Genomic DNA, 21,329 nt, shown 5'->3' with positions numbered 1-21,329 from the left:
TTTTTTTTTTTCCCAAAGTAAATCAGGGAAAGTTCCAGGCCAAACTTTTGCATCCTAAACTGAGTATTCATGATAGTTTGGACCGAAACTGAATGAGATAAACAGAAACTACTTTTGATTTTCTGTATACAAAGGAAGCAGCTGCATTCTGGGACAGATTCACCTACATGTAAATGCTGAATTTCAAGTCTCCTTCCAGACAAGTGGAATCAATGCTATTTATTTTGGAGCAATTTAAAAAAAAAAAATAAAAAAAATCTGTTCTGAGAACCCTATGAGTGGAGCAGTGCTTTGATTGTTCAATTTAAAATAATTATTGTGCAATAGGCAATGAAAAACTGTAAAGTGCAGGATCTTCCCAAAGTCTGCAGATACCAGAGATGGAATAGTTTTCCTTTTATTGTCCATCCATTTCTCATTAAATCCACCTAACGGTTTTTTGGTCTTGCAAGTGGAAGATAACCGGCTTTTTTCATGTCTCTAGAATAACGATTCTGGCATCATATGCAAGCGTATAAACTGTTCTGGAAGGAGGAAATAAGGTGCCTCCTTCTAGTGGACAGATCAGCAACAATTCCATGCTCTCATTTTTTAAATTATTTTTAATTATTATTCCTTGATACAGTTCTGCCAAGACTGTAAGGATTGAAAGAAACTTAGCTTCTACTACCTCCTGAGAAGGTATATGACTGCAGCATAGAAGACTGCAGGTTTTAAGCAAAGATGAAGAAGGTCCAGTACAGCAGAGCATCCATGTACATTCTACTATCACTGCTGTTTCCTTTGTTCCTTTGCTGTCTGGGAAGTAAAGAGAGACTACACAGGACACTTAAGCAGAGGGTTGTCTGTTTACTCAGCCCACTATTTTCACTATTATTGTTTATCATACTGTGCATTATAGAAGTACAGACATGTAGCATCTTTGTAGCATGAGCGCTGCGTAAGGATGGGAGAATTATTATAAAATTTCTGTGGGAAGTGCCTAGGGCAGTTACTCCTTTTTATGCTTTTTAGAAGCTGATTGATTTAATGTCAAGCAGTCAATGCTGCATAAAATCAAAAGTGAAATATTTACATCAAAGTGTTTCCTTGCCCATTGATACACAGAGGTTGATGTAGAGATAATTGAGAGAAGTGTTTTTTATTAGACTCTTGGAACTGCTGGAGGTTTTCAAACTTGAAAACCACACAAACAAACAAAACCAGAGATGATGAATTCAAGGTGCTACATTTTTGGTTTCTGATGCTAGCAATAGATTCAATGCAAATAGAAGAAAGGAGAAAGAACTCTTTAGAAATAATATGTCATCTGGAACAACTATCTCTGAGGGCATAGAAATTTGACAAATGGAGTGGCATGGCTACAATGTTTAAAAAGTGCTGTGGGGTGTCTCTCATTTCTAGACAATTGGAAGGAAGGACTACGTATTCTGGGCACTAGCTGCATGGTAAGAGAAATCTGTCATCTTCCAGCTGGCGCTGTATAAATGATGTACACCAGTGTTTATCAGACTTAACTGCAGTATAGTCACAGCAATTATTGCTACGGGACTGCTTGTAGAAAGTTGGCACCGATCCTGGTCGACAGGCTTTAGGAAGCGGAATGAATAGAAACAAGGAAAGCAAGAAAATACCCATATGAGACCTTTATACTCTGGAAAAACCACCTGTTTCTGTCTGCCCTGGACAGAAGGGGAAGGGTGAGGTTCTCAGTGACTTCTTTGCCTTAGTCTTCACCAGCATGTGCTTTGACCATACTGCTCAAGTCTTGGAAGGCAGACGCAGGGACTGTGAGAATGAAGACCTTAGGCCCACTTAGGAGAGGATCAGGTTTGAGATCATCTTAAGAGCCTGAATGTGCACAAGTCCATGGGTCCTGATGAAATCCATCTGCAGGTCCTGAAGGAGCTGGCAAATGAAGTTGCTGAGCCACTGGCCATCATATTTGAAAAATCATGGCAGTCCGGTGAAGTTCCCAATGGCTGGAAAAAGGGAAATATAACCCCCATTTTCAAGAAGGGTAAAATGGATGACCCAGGGAACTAGAGACAAGTCAGTCTCACCTCTGTGCCTGGCAAAATCTTGAAGCAGATTCTCCTGGAAAGCATGCTAAGGCACATGAAAAACAACAAGGTGCTTGGTGACAGCCAGCATGGCTTCACTAAGGGCAAATCACTAAGTTACAATGTGTCATGAGTTTCTTTATGCAGGCATATCTGTGGTAACTGATGTTAGTGATTTAGTGAATACTGCAACTTATGCATTCTGTAACAATTAGTAAAAATACAAAGGTCTATTGCTGTAAATATAGAATGCAGGGTATTGAGTTCAACTTCTAGTTTATACGGTTGATCTTACACACGGTTATCTTGTTGAGTTTTGTATAGGTCTGTAAAAAGCTATGTTTGTAATCATTTTAAATATATGAAAATGATTGAATAACTGCTGTAAGTATTGTTGTAAGTTTGTGGCAGGTGCCTCACCTCATGTTTTCTAAATTTTATTTTTTTTTATATTTCAATCATGTCTCAAGATGCAAGATTTATCAAATAAATTTTTCTCATCAGTTCATATCTTGCTTACACTTTTTTCTTCATTTTAAATATGCAAATTTTCCCTTTCTTGCCATCATTTCATTGAAAAAAACCTGCTCCAGTCATTATAAATTTAAAGCTACGCAGTAGAAATCTTCTTCCAAAAAGAAAGCAGTCACTTTGAAAAAGTGAATGAAACAGCAATCCTAAATTTCTTGATTAGCAATGTAAATCCCTTTAGTCAAGACTTTCATAGATTAGTTACTTTGGAAAATCAGGAACAGTCTGCTCAACTTATAACACCCTTTAAGATGTCTTAAGAAGGTATACATAGTCATTGAATTTTTTTGAGACTTCTGTCCTGACTTTATTCCCTATAAACAATTCTTTTTACTCATGAAGTTTCTTTCAACTCTTTGTCAACAAATATTTTAACATGCTTGCTTGTTCAGTTGTACTTGCTCAGTGAACATACATTGAGAAAGCTTTTCTGCTGCCAACTAGTAATATCAGCTATCATTATGTCTTCTTAAGGAATTTTTTTCTTCTTTCTATTCTTCAGTGAATTTTATGTGCGGCTGAATTTCACACAGCCATATTTTTGCTTTACATACAATGATATAAAATTATCCAGTTCAGTTTCAAATATTTGTATATGTGCACAGGATCAATTTATTTTTAAAATATTAGCAGTAGTAGAATAATCTTAATGTCTGATATTTGGATAGCCCTAACAGATGAACATTGGCTTGAAATCAGTTAGTTAGCTAGGCTGTATCATATTTAATCTCATTGTATATCTGTGAAAGAAGAGAAACTTCTGGGTGCTAGATCAGAAATAGATGTCTGGCAGTTGTGATCTAAGAAGAGGAATTGAAATAACACCAGACCAAAGCAGATGAGTTCTATTTAGCTTGAAAGAATTCTTCACTGGATGATTTTGGCTAAGAATGTACACCTGTTAAATACTTTCAGACAACAGCTTAATTACTAATTTTAGCATAACCCCTATTTGGGTATTCCCATTTTAGTATCTACTGACCATGTCTAATATTATAAACATTTTTGATAATAAGAGTGAATATATGCTAGCTAATTGGAAAATGGAAAGTAAGACATCCTAAGTCAATCAATTTTAAAACACATTTGCTTTATACTTTTTTACCCCACTCATTGGTGCCTATGATGATGAAGTCCCTTTTCCTAGACCATCATCCCCAAATCAACAGAAATCTGTGAGGAACAAGTAACAATGAAAACAACTGAAAAGGAATTAGTTGGGCGGGAGGGATATTTCTCGCAGAAGCAGTATTGGTGATGTAAGGATAGAATTAAAGTGAACTCGCCTAACTCTAAAAGAACCATGGCCTGCTATATACAATAGATTACCGTTTTGATCTTTTTTTCTCAAAGACTGACCCAGATATAAGCAGCACAAAGATAGGATGTTACAAATGATCTTTACAAGAAAAGGCAGAGCATTAGCTATGTGTACAACTGCTGTCTGTTCTGGATAAGGATAAATTTATTTTTTTTAGACTTCTGTGCTATTATTTTGATATTTTGCAGTGTTATGTGTTTGTGTTTCTGCCTGGATGTAAGGCAATTCAATTTAAATAAAACTGTTAAGTTTTTGAAATGGTGTGTCACTTGTCTAGTTTTAATTAATAAAAAAAAAAAAAAAAAATAGTTTTTCTTACACCTAGAATTTTTATAACGTATTTTTTTTTTTCCTGAAATTAGTTGTTTTTCATGCATTAAAGGCCTTGGCCTTATGCACAGTACTATTGTTTCAATATCAGGGTTTAAGTTTATGCAAGCTTTCATTGTCCAATGGCCCATTCTCTTAATTGAAGCCAATACCTTAATGAAATCCAGTGCAATTAATAAAGTGCCATGTTTCATGATGTTATTGTAATCTGTGGCTTCAATTCTTCATGCATTTTATCTACCCATATGTCCACTCACTTAACAAACCTTTAAAATATTAATTAGCAATGTAACTGTCATTACTGCAAAACACGAAAGTAAAACTGACAGCGGAAATCTAGGGAAATTTTTCATGTCAATATTTCATATTGATTAAAAAAAAAAAGGTAACTCTAGAGGTTATGTGTTTGAGGAGATGATACAATGATTAGACCCTCAACCCCTGACATGTCAGCATATCTGTAGAGGAACCCAGTGGTATAGCAGCCAGATAGTTTCGATTTCATTGTTATCACAGCAAATATTCATATAAGATGACTCATATGGCATCATAAAACCAAGGCAATTACTAAAATATGCCATTCATGTAGTATGTCTTCCTTCAGCTTTACAGGCTAGCAGTTTCTGTGAATGCTTTTATCTTATCAAGTGCACTGTTAGGATGACAGATACTAGTGTACTGAAGTGACAGTAAAATTAAATCGATTTTAATGTAATAAGTTTTAATCTTCAAATACAGAAAAAGTCTAGTAAGAAACCTTTTTCACATATATCTGAAACAGTAATTTAAAACTTATGTAATAGTTCAGCTTGCTTAGACTAACAATAGGACATAAAATAGTATTAACTACTGTGATTGTTAAGTTTTCAAAGATTTCACATAGGAAGCAAAACCTAAAGAGTATATACAAAAGTGTTTAAAGTATTTTTGGTGAACATATAAACATTAAAAAGAAGCTGAAATTCAATGGATCTCGTGAAAGCCAAAACTACTTTGATTAGTGGGACTAATAATACACAATTGTGAAACTGTTACTTTTAACTGATGCAAGAAAGTAAAGGAGGTTTCATTCCATTAGTGTGGTAAGAGGTTGAAAGAGCTGTGCTTATAGTGGCTCTCTGGGGAGAGAGAAACTTTTATGAGTACTCTTAAGACTTAGGCAGGATATAAAATCCTGTTATGGTATGTATCGCTTCAGGTATTTCAATGCTTGCTGTAAACTGCTGTGAAGTTCTGCAGCTGTCTTACTACTGTTTCAATTATCTTTGTGGCAGAAATGCATTAATAAAGTTACCACTCACCAGTTGAGTAGCAAACAGAATTTTTTTGCCTTCACTTGCAAATAGATAAATTGTGCAAAATTGTGACTTAAGTCCACTGTGATTCAAATTACTGTAAAATTGCTACAAAGAATCTACTGTGATGTAAAATGTTAGATAGTAATGGACTGTGTCAGTGCATGCTTAATATGACAACAGCGAAACAGAATAATGAGGTGATTTTTCAAGTGGAAGCATTTCAATAAGCTTTTCAGTCAAATACAGTCAGAAAGTCCTGATTAGAGCCAGGTGCTTCATTAGGACCATCAATGCACCTGCATCTTAGCTTGTGACACTGTGGTCTTTCATAGCATTGACATATTTGAGGACATATTGCCTTAACTGTGCATATGTGAGTTGTTATTATCTGAATTACTGTTATTACTGTTACAGCAGTAACAGTAGAGAAGACCCAGGAAACTGCAGACCTGTTAGTCTAACTTCAGTTTCAGGAAAAAATATAGGGAAGATAATACTTGGTACTATTGAAAGGAATTTAGAGAACAATGCAGTTATTAGGCATGGGTTCACAAAGGAAAAGTCCTGTTTAACTAATTTGATATCCTTCTGTGGTAAGGTCACCTGCTTAGTAGTGGGTGAAGGGAAGGTGGTGGTTGTAGATTTTATGGATTTTAGTAAGGTTTTCATACTCTCCCCCACAGCATTCTTCTGGACACATTGTTCAAATGTGGGATGAGCGGGTTGACGGTGCACTGGATGAAGAACTGGCTGAAGGGCAGGGCTTGAAGAGTTGTAGTGAATGGGGCTACATCTGGCTGGGTACTGGTTGCCAGTGATGTTTCTCAGGACTCAGTTCTAGGGCTACTTCTGTTCAATAAATTCAGTAATGATTTGGGTGCAGGAGTTGAATGAACCTTTAGCAATTTTGCTGATGATACCGAGCTGGGAAGGGCTGTTGACTCTCATGAGAGACAGGCCTTGGAGAGGGATCTAGACATACTGGCGCATTGGGCTGTGATTAATGGGATAAAAACCAAATGTGGATTTGTACAGAGCAAAGTAAACAGAGTAAAACTGGACACAAGTGTAAATTAGGAGAGGAGTGACTGGAAAGCAGCCCTGCAGAAAGGGATCTGGGGCTGCTGTTCAACAGCAGGCTCAATAAGAGTCAGCAAACTGCATCCTGGGGTGCATCAAACACAGCATAACAGGGTGGTCAAAAGAGGGGATTGTTACCCTGTATCCAGCCCCAGGTGAGGCCTCACCTTGAGTTGTGCCTTCATACTGGGCCCCTTCACATTTCAAAAGGATGTGGGATCCTTGAATGTGTCCAGAAGGGGGCAACAAAGCTATGAAAGGGCTGGAAGGCATGTCCTGTGAGGAGCAGCTGAAGACTCTGGTTTTGTCTAGTTTGGAGAAAAGGAGTTTGAGGGGCAACCTCGTTGCTCTCTACAGCTTCCAGAGGCATCGAATTATAGGTGGAGGTGCTGTTCTCTTCTCTTCCGTATCCCGTGATAGGACCCATGGAAATAATTCAAAGCTGCACCAGGGGAAGTTCAGACTGGATATTAGGAAGCATTTGCTAAGGCTGGTCAGGTACTGGAACAGGCTTCCTGGAGAGGCGTTTGATGCCTCAAGCCTGTCAATGTTTCAGAGGCTTTTGGGCAGTGTCCATAATAACAATTTTTGGCTTCTATTGTAATTAAAAAAAGACCATTTAGAGGAGAATGCTAAACAGCTTCACAGTTCTTTCACATTTCAATCAGTGAAGTTTTTTATCTTCTCTGTGCTCATTCTCTGCCTTTCAAAAAGAAATTTGTCCTGAAACAATATAGCCATATTTTCGTATTCCATCTAACTTGGCTAAGAGCTGTTCTTGATTACTGTGAATATCCTTGTAAAGAAGACAATTTTTTATGATCGCTGCTATGAATGGCAGTTAAAAAGTACATTTTCTATTTAGCTGTTGAAATTCAGTGCTTCTAGCTTAGTACCAAGCATAAAAGCTCATCTTGGCTCCCATATATTCCATTGTTTCAGCGGTTGCACTGCCCTGTTTTCACTAACCCTGTAATTTGTTTTCATAAAATATATCATCTTGTCTTAAATGGCATTATCAGCCCAGCTCCTAAGATAAACAAATCTGTATAGACAACTTCTATCGTAATGTTCACACAGAGATTTATTTGGGTTTTGGCTGTATAGATAAGGAAGAAGACTATCTGGGGAATCCTCTTCATTATACCTGCAGCAAGTGACTTTCAAGGAAAGTGAATTGAGAGGCTGAAAAGTTGGCAAGGATATTTTTGCAAAAAGCTACTGTTGCTTGGAACTTGATTTATGGCAAGAACATGAAGGCAAGTGCAGAAAAGCCATTAGTAAGCCCAAAAGCAATCATTTTTTGTTGTGGCGTGTTTCATACAGCAGACTGAAAACGGAATTGAGAGCATGTTGAAGTCAGTGAGAAAATGGTCTTCTAAAGCTGGACTTCAAATCAGTCAAATGTTGAGTTTGGTCATTAGTTGCAAGATATCAAAACCACAAAAAATGAGCAGAAGAAACTCTCAGGCTGTACCATTCACATTTTCTTTTCAAATCTGGAAACCTAAGTACAAGTTATTGGTAGTTCCTCTGATGGTTACTGGGCACGTACTCTTTCTGAAATTACTCAGATAGTAAAGATTCTGGTTTTGTTTTTTGTTGTTTTTTGGGGGGGGGGGGGGGATGAGGTTTTTTTTGTTTGTGTTTTTTGTCTGTTTTTGTTTTGTGTTCTTCACTGTTTTTTTTTTTTGTTTGGTGTTTTTTGTTTTTTCTGTTTGGTGTTTTTTGTTTGTTTGTTTTTTAGCTTAAGTCCTAAAACAATGGAGGATAGTTTTACTGTAAGATACATGGGGGTGGTGTGAAGTGGGGGTAGATGTGTTGTTTACTGAGTTACCTAGACTCAAGTGACAGTTTAAGTAGATATTCTTAAATGGTGGCCTAATTTTTGTGCGTTCTGAATGTAGTATTTGGCTGCAGCGAGATACTCTAGAAACTCAGCTCTTTGGAGCTCAACAGTCTAAGGCTGAGCTTACTATCAACCTTAGTGTTGGCTGATAACTCATGAGGCAGAATTTTATAAAACAGATTAATATTTAAAATGAAATTTATGTACATTTGATACTTCTGCTGTTCTTCAAAGATAGGAAATTGTGCGTGTGATATGTACCGTAGAAAGTTTCTAATGAGTGAGTCAAATAAACAAGGTGAAGTTTCAGATAGTTATTATTAGTTTTGTGTCTTCATTTACAGAAATTGATTTTATTCCTTGAGAAAAAGAGTAAGGTATGATAAGAAATCTTTTGGTACAAGTTATTCTGAGACTGGATTTTTAGAAAGCATATAAACCAGAGAACCTCATGGACAGATTTATTGCAAATTTCATGTTAGAGGAAAGAACAGGCGGAAAGCTGGAGGCTGAACAGAACTAAGTACAGTTTAGCTTTCATCTTCAACTGGCAATGTAGATAGTTTTAGATACCTGAAACATATGTTAATTCTGCTTTCAGATAAGGCATGGGGACTGGTCTATTCTTTTTTTAGGTGAATTGGGAGCAGGGAAGAAAAATAATAGGTCATAAATAAATTCTGCTTTTGGTAGTTCTACGCTAACGAAGTTTAATTTACTTGCGCTTATGGCAGGGGAAGGGGGTGGGAAACAGTCTTCCGGCAGCATAGCCATTTCCAGGTGTTCAGAAAATGTAAATGTGTATCTTTGAAATCATAACCTAAATTTTAAAATTATTTGACTGGTTTAATGATTAAAATAGGGGATTTATGGGTTTTGATCTTGTAGGACTTAAGTTTTCTATTTTTTCTCTTTGTTAACAGGAATTAGAAAGTTTAAAAAGAATGATGTTTGAATCTTGAGTACTGATAACATTAGTGTAGTCAAATGGAGGTTTTCTGATTTTGAAACAGAATAGTATTTAAAAGTTGTAGATTAGTCATGTGAGTTCTGGTAGAATTAATTTTTCACTTTTTCAGTAAATGTTATTAGGACTTTTTGTTCCATTTTCTTAATCTCCCACAATCATGTTGAATACTCTAAAGATTTACCATCTGCTTAAAATAAACAGTGAAATGATCATGTTTCATTAAAGAAAGGGCAATACTGTTAGGAACACATTAAACCTGGTATACACATTATGAACTTTCAGATACAGTCACTACATCTAGCTTTTGAGCATTAGATGGCAGTAGTGGTGAAACTCAGAGACATCTAAAATGGTGTGATGTTTTTGGTACTCTTTGGAATGATTACTTTTTGGTTTTGTTGTTCAAGAAATTTGATAATTGAATTTTTATTTTCTCTCTCTACCAAAGTCATTGCTAGGAAAAATCTGATATATGGAACAAGCTGAGAATTCTCTGTGAAGGGAACAGTTTAATGTCATTGTTTGCTTGTATCAAAAATTGGTGGAATTTTCATTCGTCTCAATTTTGGCTTTATGGCTTTTGATACTTACTCAAATGCATCTGCTGATTACACTGTGACAATTGCAGTTATAGTTCAAGGCTCCTCACCATAAAACAATTTTATAATGCAAAGACATTTTAGTTAATAAAATAAAGGGGAAAAATAAAAGAGGTATTTTTCAGCAGAAGTTATTGGTGAAGGGAGAATACAGTAGTGAAATGAAGAGTAGAAAGTGGATTCTGTATTTTTAGAAGCTTTTTGTATTCTATTCAAAGATGTCAGATTTATGTGTTTCTTTTGAACTTAAGGCAGTTTGCTTTTTGTTTTTCCTCTCTATATTTTAACTTGGATGAGAGTTATAGTACAATATCCAAAAAATAGAACACTATTATTATGTCGTACTTATGTAGCACAATATAATACAATACTCTTATCAGAGAGTGCAGTAAGATTGAGAAAAATAAATAGCCTCTCAAATGCCTAAGTTTTGTAAGCCAAAGGTAAAAACTCACTGTGAGTTACAGATGCAAGGAGAGAAAGAGCAATCCTAAAGTCAGATGGGATGTTAATTTGCAAATTGTGAGGCTTATTGCTCCTGGAAGAAATAAGTTCTGATAAAATAAGTTGAGGGATGATTTGGTACTATGTCTCCACTTAGAAATCTTTGGGGGCATAATTTCTTCCAGCCCCACCTCACCAAAATTGCTTGTTCCAACCACAGAAAAGTCTTATCAATATGAATAGTTCTAGAAAAGACTTAATTGTAATTACTTTTTCCTAGAACATGTGCATTAGCTGGAGATACTGTATCATAAGGCAGAAAGATAGAACTATTAAGGCCAAAGTCTGCTTCTTACAGAAAGAGTGGGGTGAATAAAACTGGATTTGCTGTAAATGCAAAGCTGTACCTAGGGATAAGCAAAATGGGCAAATAAAAAAAATACGTTGGAGGTTAGACAAAATATGTAAATGCTACAGTCTAAGAGTACAGAAACTTATACTTAGAAACAAACTACTGATTTTTGTCAGTTGCTTTTTTATCTTGATCAGTGAAAAATGTTTCAAAGGAGGAATTTTGCCTTTTCCCCTTCTTTTCCTACTATATTTTATTAAAAAAATATTTAATTAATGAATTTAAATTGCTGACTTCCTTTTTACTAGTAGTAGGAATTGTGACAAGCTCCTTAAATCTCTTGTTCCATAATACAATTATCTTTGTGTATATATATATATATATATATATATATATATATATATATATTTATATATATATAGCTTAAGTGCCCAAAGGAAGGCTTAAATAATTTATGGTTTGTGCTGTGTTATGACATTTCCTACTGTATTTAGAGCAGAGTATTAGAATACTACATTTAGATTAAATTCTGAGTAAAAGGAAACTTCTCCAGTGCTGCACACCAGATCAGTAAGGATTTTGTTGCCCTGCAAAATCAGTGGCGATATCTTAAGGTCCGTATTGTATCCTGGCAACGTAGTCTCTTCTGTCTCAAAGCCAGTAAGTAATGTGAGCAGCATATTGCTTCTTTTTCGTTTTTAGGAATATATTATTGACTTTGACAGAATGCTCATGATGAGTAATGCATGAGACTTTGGCTATTGCAAAGAATTTTTATTTTTGTGTGTGTGTGTGTGTGTGGAGTTCCAATGAATAGCTGCTAACCCATTATTTTTCATTTAGGATGTAGTGTGTTATAGTATTAGAGTAATTACAAGGAAATTTCTAATTAAAAGGCACTGTGAGGGCTGTGAGGTGCTCAAACAGGTTGCCCAAAGAAGTGGTAAATGCTCCATCCCTGGCAGTGTTCAAGGCCTGGTTGGACAGAGCCTTGGGCAACATGGTCTAAGCTGAGACATCCATCCCCAAAACAGGGGGGTTGGCAGTAAATGATCTTAAAGTCCTGTCCAAATGTAACTATTATATGATTCTATGATTTAAGGCCTGCAGTAGAGATCCCCACTGCTCTTTGGTTTTAGATTTTAGAGACTGGCGCAGTTCTGTGGAGTGGCAGCTGCTATATGAGATGTGAAGAATCCCAAGAGCAGGATCTAGGAGTGGATGCCAGTGAATGAAATATAAGTTCATCCAAGTCCAAAATAGTATACAATGTATACTCTTCTATACATATATTTCTATATATAATATGAGAAAATGATGCTAGACGATTTATTTTTGTTACTCAAGAAATTCACATAAAAATTCCAAAACCACATTTCTCCATGGAAATTAAATTGTACTTCCTACACATTAAGTATAATAGCATTACTGAGGCAAGTATAAATAGTGAACTCTGGGCAAAGCAATTACTTAATTACTTTTTTTTTTTTTTCCAATTTCATATGTTGAAGCTATGGATGCAGGCTGGGATGCCTCTTACCACGCTTTCTTTTTTTTCAGCTCAGTTTTTCTACATAAACTGTTGTCAGCCCATACTTTCAGTATGTGGCAGAGCCATATCAACAGAACCATATTTGAAACACAATAGGTGTACAATAGCATGGTATAGTTATCTAAGCAACTGCTGCGCTTAAATCCTTCCATTATTGAAAAGGCCAATATAAATAGGGTTTTCTATGGCAGAACAGTTATTGTCACTAGCTAGTTAGGGAACAAGCTATCTATGCTTGGTGATGTTGTTTTGTAATGTAATATGTTAATATAGGAACAGATAGCAAACTTAATTAATTCCTGAGCCTTGCTCTTTTTTTTTCCCAATTTGGCTGCTCATGCAATTGATTTGCATTAGATTTCCCACTCTTAACATTACCTGCGTTATTGTAAACTAGTGTGTGTATTGTCCAATATTATGTCCGCCCAGATTCTTTGAGAGTTCTGCTGATTTTGGTTTGTCTTAAATGATAATAGAGGGATGGTTTGAAAAGTGGGGAAAAAGTTACAGCTAAAGACATGTGGTGGGCCTGTCACCCATTCCTGCCATCATACAGGTTACACTGTAGTTCCTGATTTTGGTAGAACAGCTTTCTCTTTAAGAGAATTTCAGGTAGCTGGAGAAAAACTGGTATATTACATGCGAGTTGTGAATGGAAGATTCTTATCCAGGACTTTTTCAAGATGCATTGAATAATTTACATAATGAATAAACTACCACGTCTGATTTTCAGTTAAATAAATAATTGACATTATTTGATATTTTAGCATCTTGTTCCCTGTAAGTTGGGGCTTTGGCAGCTATAAAAACAGGATTTTGTGCAGTTCATGAAAGCCTGAATTTGAAGTTTCTGTTCCAATCTGTTTTGCTAGCTCCTTAGAGGTGTAAGACCACCAAACTGATTCTGGTTTAATTTGACCATGTATGAGAAATAGAGGTATTCACAGTGGAGCTTTCTGTCTGTTTATTGTGACTGTGCTTTTTACTGTCTTGTAAAATTAATCACATTTTAGAAATGTGTGTGCTTCAGCCATGGAGCCTAGCTGTCAAACTTCACATTTCTTTTGATGCCTGTGAGGAATCCCATAAATGTAAGTGAGCTTGAAGACTTGGTGTTCAGGTGTAAGAATGAAAACTTCCTTTGGTGAATAGGCTCCAAAAGAACCATACAACACCATAGTTTCTCTGAAAGCCTGAAAATCGACTATAAATAAAAGTTGACTATGAAGAAAGTCAATAAAATTGTCTCTAAAATAGCAGCCGTAGCTTCTTCATCTTGGACATTTTATGTCTAGCAGGAGGATCATATCATTTTTCTGAATTTGCCATAGCAATATTGAAATTGAAACAAGGTGTTTGGAGTCTATGCAGTATTAAAACACAGTTTTAGACATTTTACTCTTCTTTGGATACTAATTCAAAGCATCTATTTTATATACTACCTATTGTATAGAATATGCTAAACAAGTTTGCATGTTGTTCTCCACCACAAATCCCAATTTTACAGTTGTTACTCACTTTTTAAGGTATTCCATTATCCTGAAATTCTGTCAGCTTGCTGTGTTTTTATCAGAATTCTTTTAAGTTCTTATGTCAGTTTAGTTCCATCTGGAAATCACACCAAAACGTGCATATGACTTTGTGTTTCTTATATGTATTTTTTATACATGCGGAAATAAAATCAGTAAATATTTTATCTCTACAAAGAAGAAAAAAAAAAGTCTTCTCTACCTCAGCAACATAATCTCTTTGGGTTTATGTATTCTTCCACTGTTTAAAACTGATATAGTTTTATGTGCAAAACTCCTACCTACTGAAATAAAGCTGTGTTTTTGTGTGCCTATGGAAGAGCTGCCACAGAAAGGCAAACTATTCATTGCTGTCTTCCAGGTATCCGTTAAGAAACTTCCAGTATAATTACCTGGCTTTTGAGAGTATCTGTTAGAGCTTTTCTACTTTTGATAGTTTTATCTGGTTTGCTAATATTCCTGCTTAGATTTAATCTTCCTTAGAAATGCTTAAACAAACATTGCCATTTAAATTTGGAATAGGTTAAAAGCCTCATCACATGAAATATGATGGGCAGTGTGATTGGATTTACCAATAATAATTGATTTTCCATCACAAGTACTGCTAGAGTACCACTGGTTTATCTTGAATGAGCATGCCCCTGACTCATTGAAGTACCACACAGAAATAACAGTTGCTTCTCATAAAGTCTACCACAAAATGAAAACATAGCCTGAGGTTATTGTTATTGCTGTTTTAAAATTACAGACCCTAGCTTTACTTGTTAAGACTTGATATTTGCATTTTGCTGTAATAAAAAGGATGTTCATTTGATGACTTTTAAATGGCTATGCTGCTCGTTTCCATGAAATTTGGCAATATAAGCATGCATTTGTAAAGCAAAATGGGAACTGAAAAACCATCCATTGGAAATGGCATCGCAAACGCATGATTCCTTTTTTTCATTTATTTTATTGCCACTTATTTTGGCACTTTTTTTTTTTTTTGATTCTGCCCATTCTCATTCCATATACGTTTATTTCTGTCAAGGCGAGCATGTATTCAGCTGGGTGGGTCAGTAAGCAGTTATTTTTAAAAGGATTTTAATACCTCCTATGTGTTAGTAAATGTGAGATTAGGTAGAAGAGGTACGTGTCAAGCACCTGCGGGGCTGACTGAATTGCATTTGCAAAAGTGTATTACAGGTCATTAATACCTGAGCTTCTTCCTGCTTTTAGCAATTCCAGATACTTACGAAATTTGCAGATGTAGAATCATAGAGCTCTAGTAAAAAAATGCAGAAGATAATGGAGCATGGAATAGCTCTACCTTTCTGTTCTAGGAGTACAACAGAGTGCATTTTTTAAAAATACAGAAATGTAATGGGCCTCTGATCTTCAAATCACTGGAAGCTGGATGTGAAGAAAAAAATTTTTACAATGAGTGTGGTAAAACACTGACACAGGGTTCTCAGAGAGGTGGTGGATGCGCCATCCCTGGAGACATTCAAGGCCAAGTTGGATGTGGTTCTTGGCAACCTGATCTAGCTGAAGGTGTCCCTGCTCATTTCAGGGGGTTTGACTTTTGAAGGTCTCTTCCAATCCAAACTATTCTGTGATTCTATAAATACATGAGGAAGGTTTAAGGTATATTTGTTCTCTTACACTCATCTCTACATCTGATCTTGACCATTGACAGAGGATTTGTACTAAGCTGTATGTCTTTTCAGTGCACATACAGTGACTGTTCTACATTCTTAACATGTATCTGTGGAAAGACAGGTTCATAAACTGTATGACATGGTAAAATAGTTCTGATAGCAAGTTTTTGACATTTCTGTCTTGTAGTAAAAGTAAAAAAGTCAAATAAATGGTTCTGAGGGCAAACAAACAACAAAAATAAAAAGCCCTCAAAGAAATACAAACCAGAATCCCATTAAAATGAAGACCACTAGTTTAGCCCAATTATTTATGGCATTTGTAGCCTACATAAATATTAACCTGTCAGGTAATAAAAGTTGCTAAATAGACCTATGTTAATGTCTCACTGTCATTGTTTTAGTATCTGTTGAGGTACAGTATTTCTAATAAAACGATTTCTTGAAGAAGTGGTTGACAGAATAGATTTCTTTAATTGTGTGCAGGAGAAAGAAGAATTTAACAAGAAGTTAGTCCACATACATTGCCGAAAAGAAATGCATCTCCTGAACAGTATTATTTTTAAAGATTTAGTGTTGAAAGTCACAGCCAACTTGTTGAATGTAAATTTCGTGTTCTAACAGAGTGTTCTTAAGTAAACAAACAAACAAAAAATCATTATATGTTTAAGGAACAGAATATTTGTGCTAGTAGCCAACTCATAAAATACTTGGTATATGCCTGATTAAGGAAACCAGCTTATGCCTCATAAAACCAAGTGAAGGCTAGAATTTCTGCAAAGAAAGGCAACAGTGTGGGCTGTGTGAACCAGGACAGAGCCAGAAGATCAAGGCAGGTAATTATTCTCCCTGGGTGAAGGGCTTATTAGACTACATCTGGATACTACAGTTTGGGTCACCAAATATGACAAAAATATAGCTGAAATGAGAGGAGTTGAGGGAAGGCCAGTAATGCAGTGGGAAAGGAGCCCTTCCCCTGTGAGGAGAGGCTGTGGAACTGGGCCTGGTTCAGCCAGGGGAATGTCTGGATCCAGGGCACCCAGCAGCGTTTCCAGCACTAACAGAAAATTATGAGGAGATGCAGCTGAGCTTTTCACAGCAGTCTATGGCACGACGGTGAGAGGCAGCAACAAAAGCTGAGAACACGAGTGATTCAGGGTGGACATAAGGAGAAGCCTCTTCCCCACAAGGACAATCAAGTAGTAGGGCCAGGGCCCAGGGAAGTTCGACTATCTTAATCCTTGGCGGTGTCATGCCCTGACTCTATGAAGCCCTGAGCAGCTTGGTGTGAGCCCAGCACTGAGCCTACTCTCGGCAGGGTCTAGGGCTGAAGACCTTCTCAGGTCCCTGGCAGTATGAGTGAGCCCCTGATTGTGTAGCTTAGTGGGGAACACATTTCACAGCTAGACTCCTTCTCTAAGAATGTTCTTAGGCCAGTGTTTTGCCAGTGCTCCTCTCTGTTTCATTACTTTTATTAATTAAAATCTCAATACAGAGATGCAGTTCCATTTTATGAGGGGATTCTATTCCAGTGTGCATTCTATTCCAGAAACGTGGTATGGTGTTAATTTTAAAGACCTCGTAAGCAAAACTGATGTAGGAAGAGATGGTATATCTAAAATGAGATGATGTTATTGCTGCTGAGTATACTGGTATCAGAGAGAGGACGTGAGTCCCTACACTCAGACAGATAGGGACTTCTTCATTGCTGTAATTAGCAATACAGAAAAAGATTAACTTAAAAATTAAAAAAAAATCTTCCACCTGCTGTATTTGACAAAGAAGAAGCAGCAGTTTGGGTATTTTTGTCAATATATTACTTATAATGAAATACAAACAAATAAAACTGCTTTATAATCTATTTAACTTTCTGAAGGCGTTATGATTAAGCATTCAAATACATTTCTCAGTTACCTGTTAAACAAAGCAGTTGTAAGAAAGCTGGAATATCTTTACTGATATACTAATTATGTACAGAGGACTTAATTCTTTTATAAATCTGACAAATTGTCACATTGGAGAAAGTCTGTAAGTGTTACAGATATGATACCACTTCATCCATTTCAAAGCCTGATTTTTAATGATTGCTGGATATAACAATACTTGGTATAAGAAAATCAAATTAAAGTATTGAAGACAAAAGTAGAATAGATATGCAGAGGATACAAACCTTTTGAAATCGTATCTGTCATAGCATCTCATCAAATTTGCCTTTGGTGTGCTGTAGTTCATTGAATTTTAATGTACATGCGAGACAGCAGAAGTCACAGTAGTGATAGGGGGTAACAGGTTCAAACTTAAACAGGGGAAGTTTAGATTGGATATAAGGAAGAAATTCTTTCCTGTTAGGGTGGTGAGGCACTGGAGTGGGTTGCCCAGGGAAGCTGTGAATGCTCCATCCCTGGTGGTGTTCAAGGCCAGGTTGGACAGCCTTGGATGACATTATTTAGTGGGAGGTGTCCCTGCCCATGGCAGGGGGCTTGGAACTAGATGATCTTAAGGTCCTTTCCAATCCTAACTATTCTATGATTCTGTGATTCCATGACTTTGTTTTCATCATATTACTTGCATGTATCTTTTAAGAAAAGCTAGGATTGATCTGTTGAACATGAGAACATGATTGTTCTAGTAGATGAGTCCAACACTAGCTGTAGACTTCATTGTTTGCAGCATATAAAGCATACATCATTGAAGCTAAAAATATTTGTTATGTGGCAAACAAGATTTAGACTTACTAAAATAATTTTTCCATCTCGCAAAACTATACCATGCTATTCTGAGAGACAAAAGGCTTAGAGAGAAAGCTACTGAAACAAGAATTTCTTCCTCTGTGTAATGAAATTCACCTAGAGAAATCCAAATATACAGCAAGACCACTACCCCAGACTTCAAGAGAGAAGACTTTGGCCTCTTCAGGAAACTGCTTAGTAAGGTTGCATGGAATATAGCACTAGAGGGCAAGGGGGCCCAAGACTGTTGGTTGATATTCAAGGATCACCTGCTACAAGCTCAGGAGTGTTGAGTCCTGACTAGAAGGAAATGGGGCATGAAGGCCAGGAGGCCTCCGTGGATGGATAAGGAGCTGCTGAGAAAACTTAGAAGCTTATAGAAGGTGGAAGAAAGGACAGGTGGCCTGGGAAGAATACAGGGATGTTATCTGGGAAGCTAGGGACCAGGACAGGAGAGCCCAGATAGTATTGAGTCTCGCCAGGGATGTCAAGGGTAATAGGAAAGCCTTCTGTTAGTACGCTGCTAACAGAATACACATGAGGGATAATGTGGGCCCTCTTGGAAGCTATCAGGAGAACTGGCTACCCTGGATTTGGAGAAGGCTGAGGTACTCAATGACTTTTTTGCCTCAGTCTTCACCGTCAAATGCTGTGACCAAACCACCCAAGTCTTGGAAGACAGATGTGATTCTGTGAGAATGAAGACTTTAGGCCCACTGTAAGAGAGGATCTGGTTTGAGACCATCTTAAGAACCTGAATGTGCACAAGTCCTTAGGACCTGATGAAATCCATCCCCAGGTGGAGCTGGTGAATGAAGTTGCTAAGCCACTGTCCATCATATTTGAGAAATCATGGCAGTCAGGTGAAGTTCCAGACGACTGGAAAAAGGGAACTATAACCCCCCATTTTCAAGAAGGAAAATGGATGACAGGGAACTAGAGACCAGTCAGTTTCACCTCTGTGCCTGGCAAAATCTTGAAGCAGCTTCTCCTGGAAGGCATGCTAAGGCACATGAAAAACAACAAGGTGCTTGGTGACAGCCAGCATGGCTTCACTAAGGGCAAATCCTGCTTGACCAATTTGGTGGCCTTCTATGATGGGGCCACGAAACTGATGTGCAGGGGTAGAGCAGTTGTTCATCTACCTGGCCTTGTGCAAAGCATTCGACACTGTCCCACATGACATCCTTGTCTCTAAACCTGAGAGACACTAATTTGATAGGTGGACCACTTGGTGGGTAAAGAACTGGCTGGATGGTCGCACACAAAGTGTTGTGGTCAACAACTCATTGTCCAGCTGGGAGCGGGTGATGACTGGTATCCCTCAGGTGTTGGTTTTGGGAGCGATCCTGTTCAACATCTTTGTTGGAGACACGGACAGTGGGATTGAGTGCACTCTCAGCAAGTTTGCCGATGACACTAAGCTATGTGGTTCAGTCAATACGCTGGAAGGAAGGAATGCCATCTAGAGGAACCTTGACACACTTGTGCGGTGAGCCAGTGCCAGCCTTATGTGGGTCAGGGCAATCCCAGGCACAGCTTCAGGTTGGGCAGAGAAGAGATTCAGAGCAGCCCTGCGGAGAAGGACTTGGGGTGTTAGAAACTTATCCTGAGACATCTTCAGTGTGCGCTCGCAGCCCAGAAAGACAACCATATCCTGGGCTGCATCAAAAGGAGCGTGACCAGCAAGTTGAAGGAGGTGATCCTGCCCCTCTTCTCTGGTCTTGTGAGACCTCACTTGGAGTACTGTGTACAGTTCTGGTGACCTCAACATAAAAAGGACATCGAACTGTTGCAACAAGTCCAGAGGAGGGCCACGACGATGATCAGGGGACTGGAGCACCTCCCGTATGAAGACAGGCTGAGAACGCTGGGGCTGTTCAGCCTGGAGAAGGCTGAGTGGAGACCTTCTAGCAGCCTTCCAGTACCTGAAGGAGACTATAAGGATGCTAGAGAGAGATTCTTCATCAGGGACTGTAGTGATAGGACAAGGGGTAATGGGTTAAAACTTAAACAGGGGAAGTTTAGATTGGATCTAAGGAAGAAATTCTTTCCTGTTAGGGTGGTGAGGCACTGGAATGGGTTGCCCAGGGAAGTTGTGAGTGGTCTGTCCCTGGTGTTGTTCAAGTGCAGGTTGGACAGAGCCTTGGGTGGCATGGTTTAGTGGGAGATGTTCCTGCCCATGGCAGGAGGCTTGGAACTAGATTACCTTAAGGTCCTTTCCAACTCTAACTATTGTATGATTCTATGATTCTATATGCTTCTGAGCATGTCCCCTGGCGTTAATGAGAAAAAAGAACTGAGTTATTTCAAAAAATCCCTACGGATACATGTTATATAAAACATTCCAAAACAGTTACACAGAATAGATGTATTCAAACATACAGGCATTAGAATAAACTCTTCTTTTACGTTACCTTTAAATGACAGAAATGTAAAATTAAAGTCTTGAATACATACCAAAATATTAGTATAGTTTTAGATCTTAAAGGCCCTAACACCTTAATTTAGCATATTCCACTGAACCAGTGCCAGAAAATGATGTTGCATAATAAAGATCTGAAAGGTAATTTTAAAGATCAGCATCACTGAAACCACTAAGGCTAGACACAGCTTCAGGTTGGGCAGAGAAGAGATTCAGAGCAGGCCTGCGGAGAAGGACTTGGGGTGTTGGTCGATGAGAAAATGAACATGAGCTGGCTTCAGTGTGCGCTCGCAGCCCAGAAAGCCAACGGTATCCTGGGCTGCATCAAAAGGAGCGTGACCAGCAAGTTGAAGGAGGTGATCCTGCCCCTCTATTCTGCTCTCATGAGACCTCATTTGGGAGTATTGTGTACAGTTCTAGTGACCTCAACATAAAAAGGACATGGAACTGTTGCAACAAGTCCAGAGGAGGGCTATGAGGATAATCAGGGGGTTGGAGCACCTCTCTTATGAAGATAGTCTAAGAAAGTTGGGGATGTTCATCCTGGAGAAGAAAAGGCTGCATGGAGACCTCATAGCAGCCTTCCAGTATCTGAAGGGGGCCTATAGGGATGCTGGAGA

At 37.7% G+C, this 21,329-nt stretch overlaps 1 protein-coding gene across 35 annotated transcripts in view; it reads left to right on the top strand.

The window, feature by feature from the left end:
* PTPRD (protein tyrosine phosphatase receptor type D) overlaps window positions 1–21,329 on the top strand; it is a 601,423-nt gene that overhangs the window by 388,292 nt on the left and 191,802 nt on the right. The window lies entirely within an intron of this gene.

Source organism: Pezoporus flaviventris, unplaced genomic scaffold (genome assembly GCF_033815535.1).
Source record: "Pezoporus flaviventris isolate CSIRO_AGI_PZ_B2104156 unplaced genomic scaffold, CSIRO_AGI_Pfla_v1 ptg000150l, whole genome shotgun sequence".
In the NCBI taxonomy this organism is placed as follows: Eukaryota; Metazoa; Chordata; class Aves; order Psittaciformes; family Psittacidae; genus Pezoporus; species Pezoporus flaviventris.
This window is presented reverse-complemented; position numbering and strand designations above follow the sequence as displayed.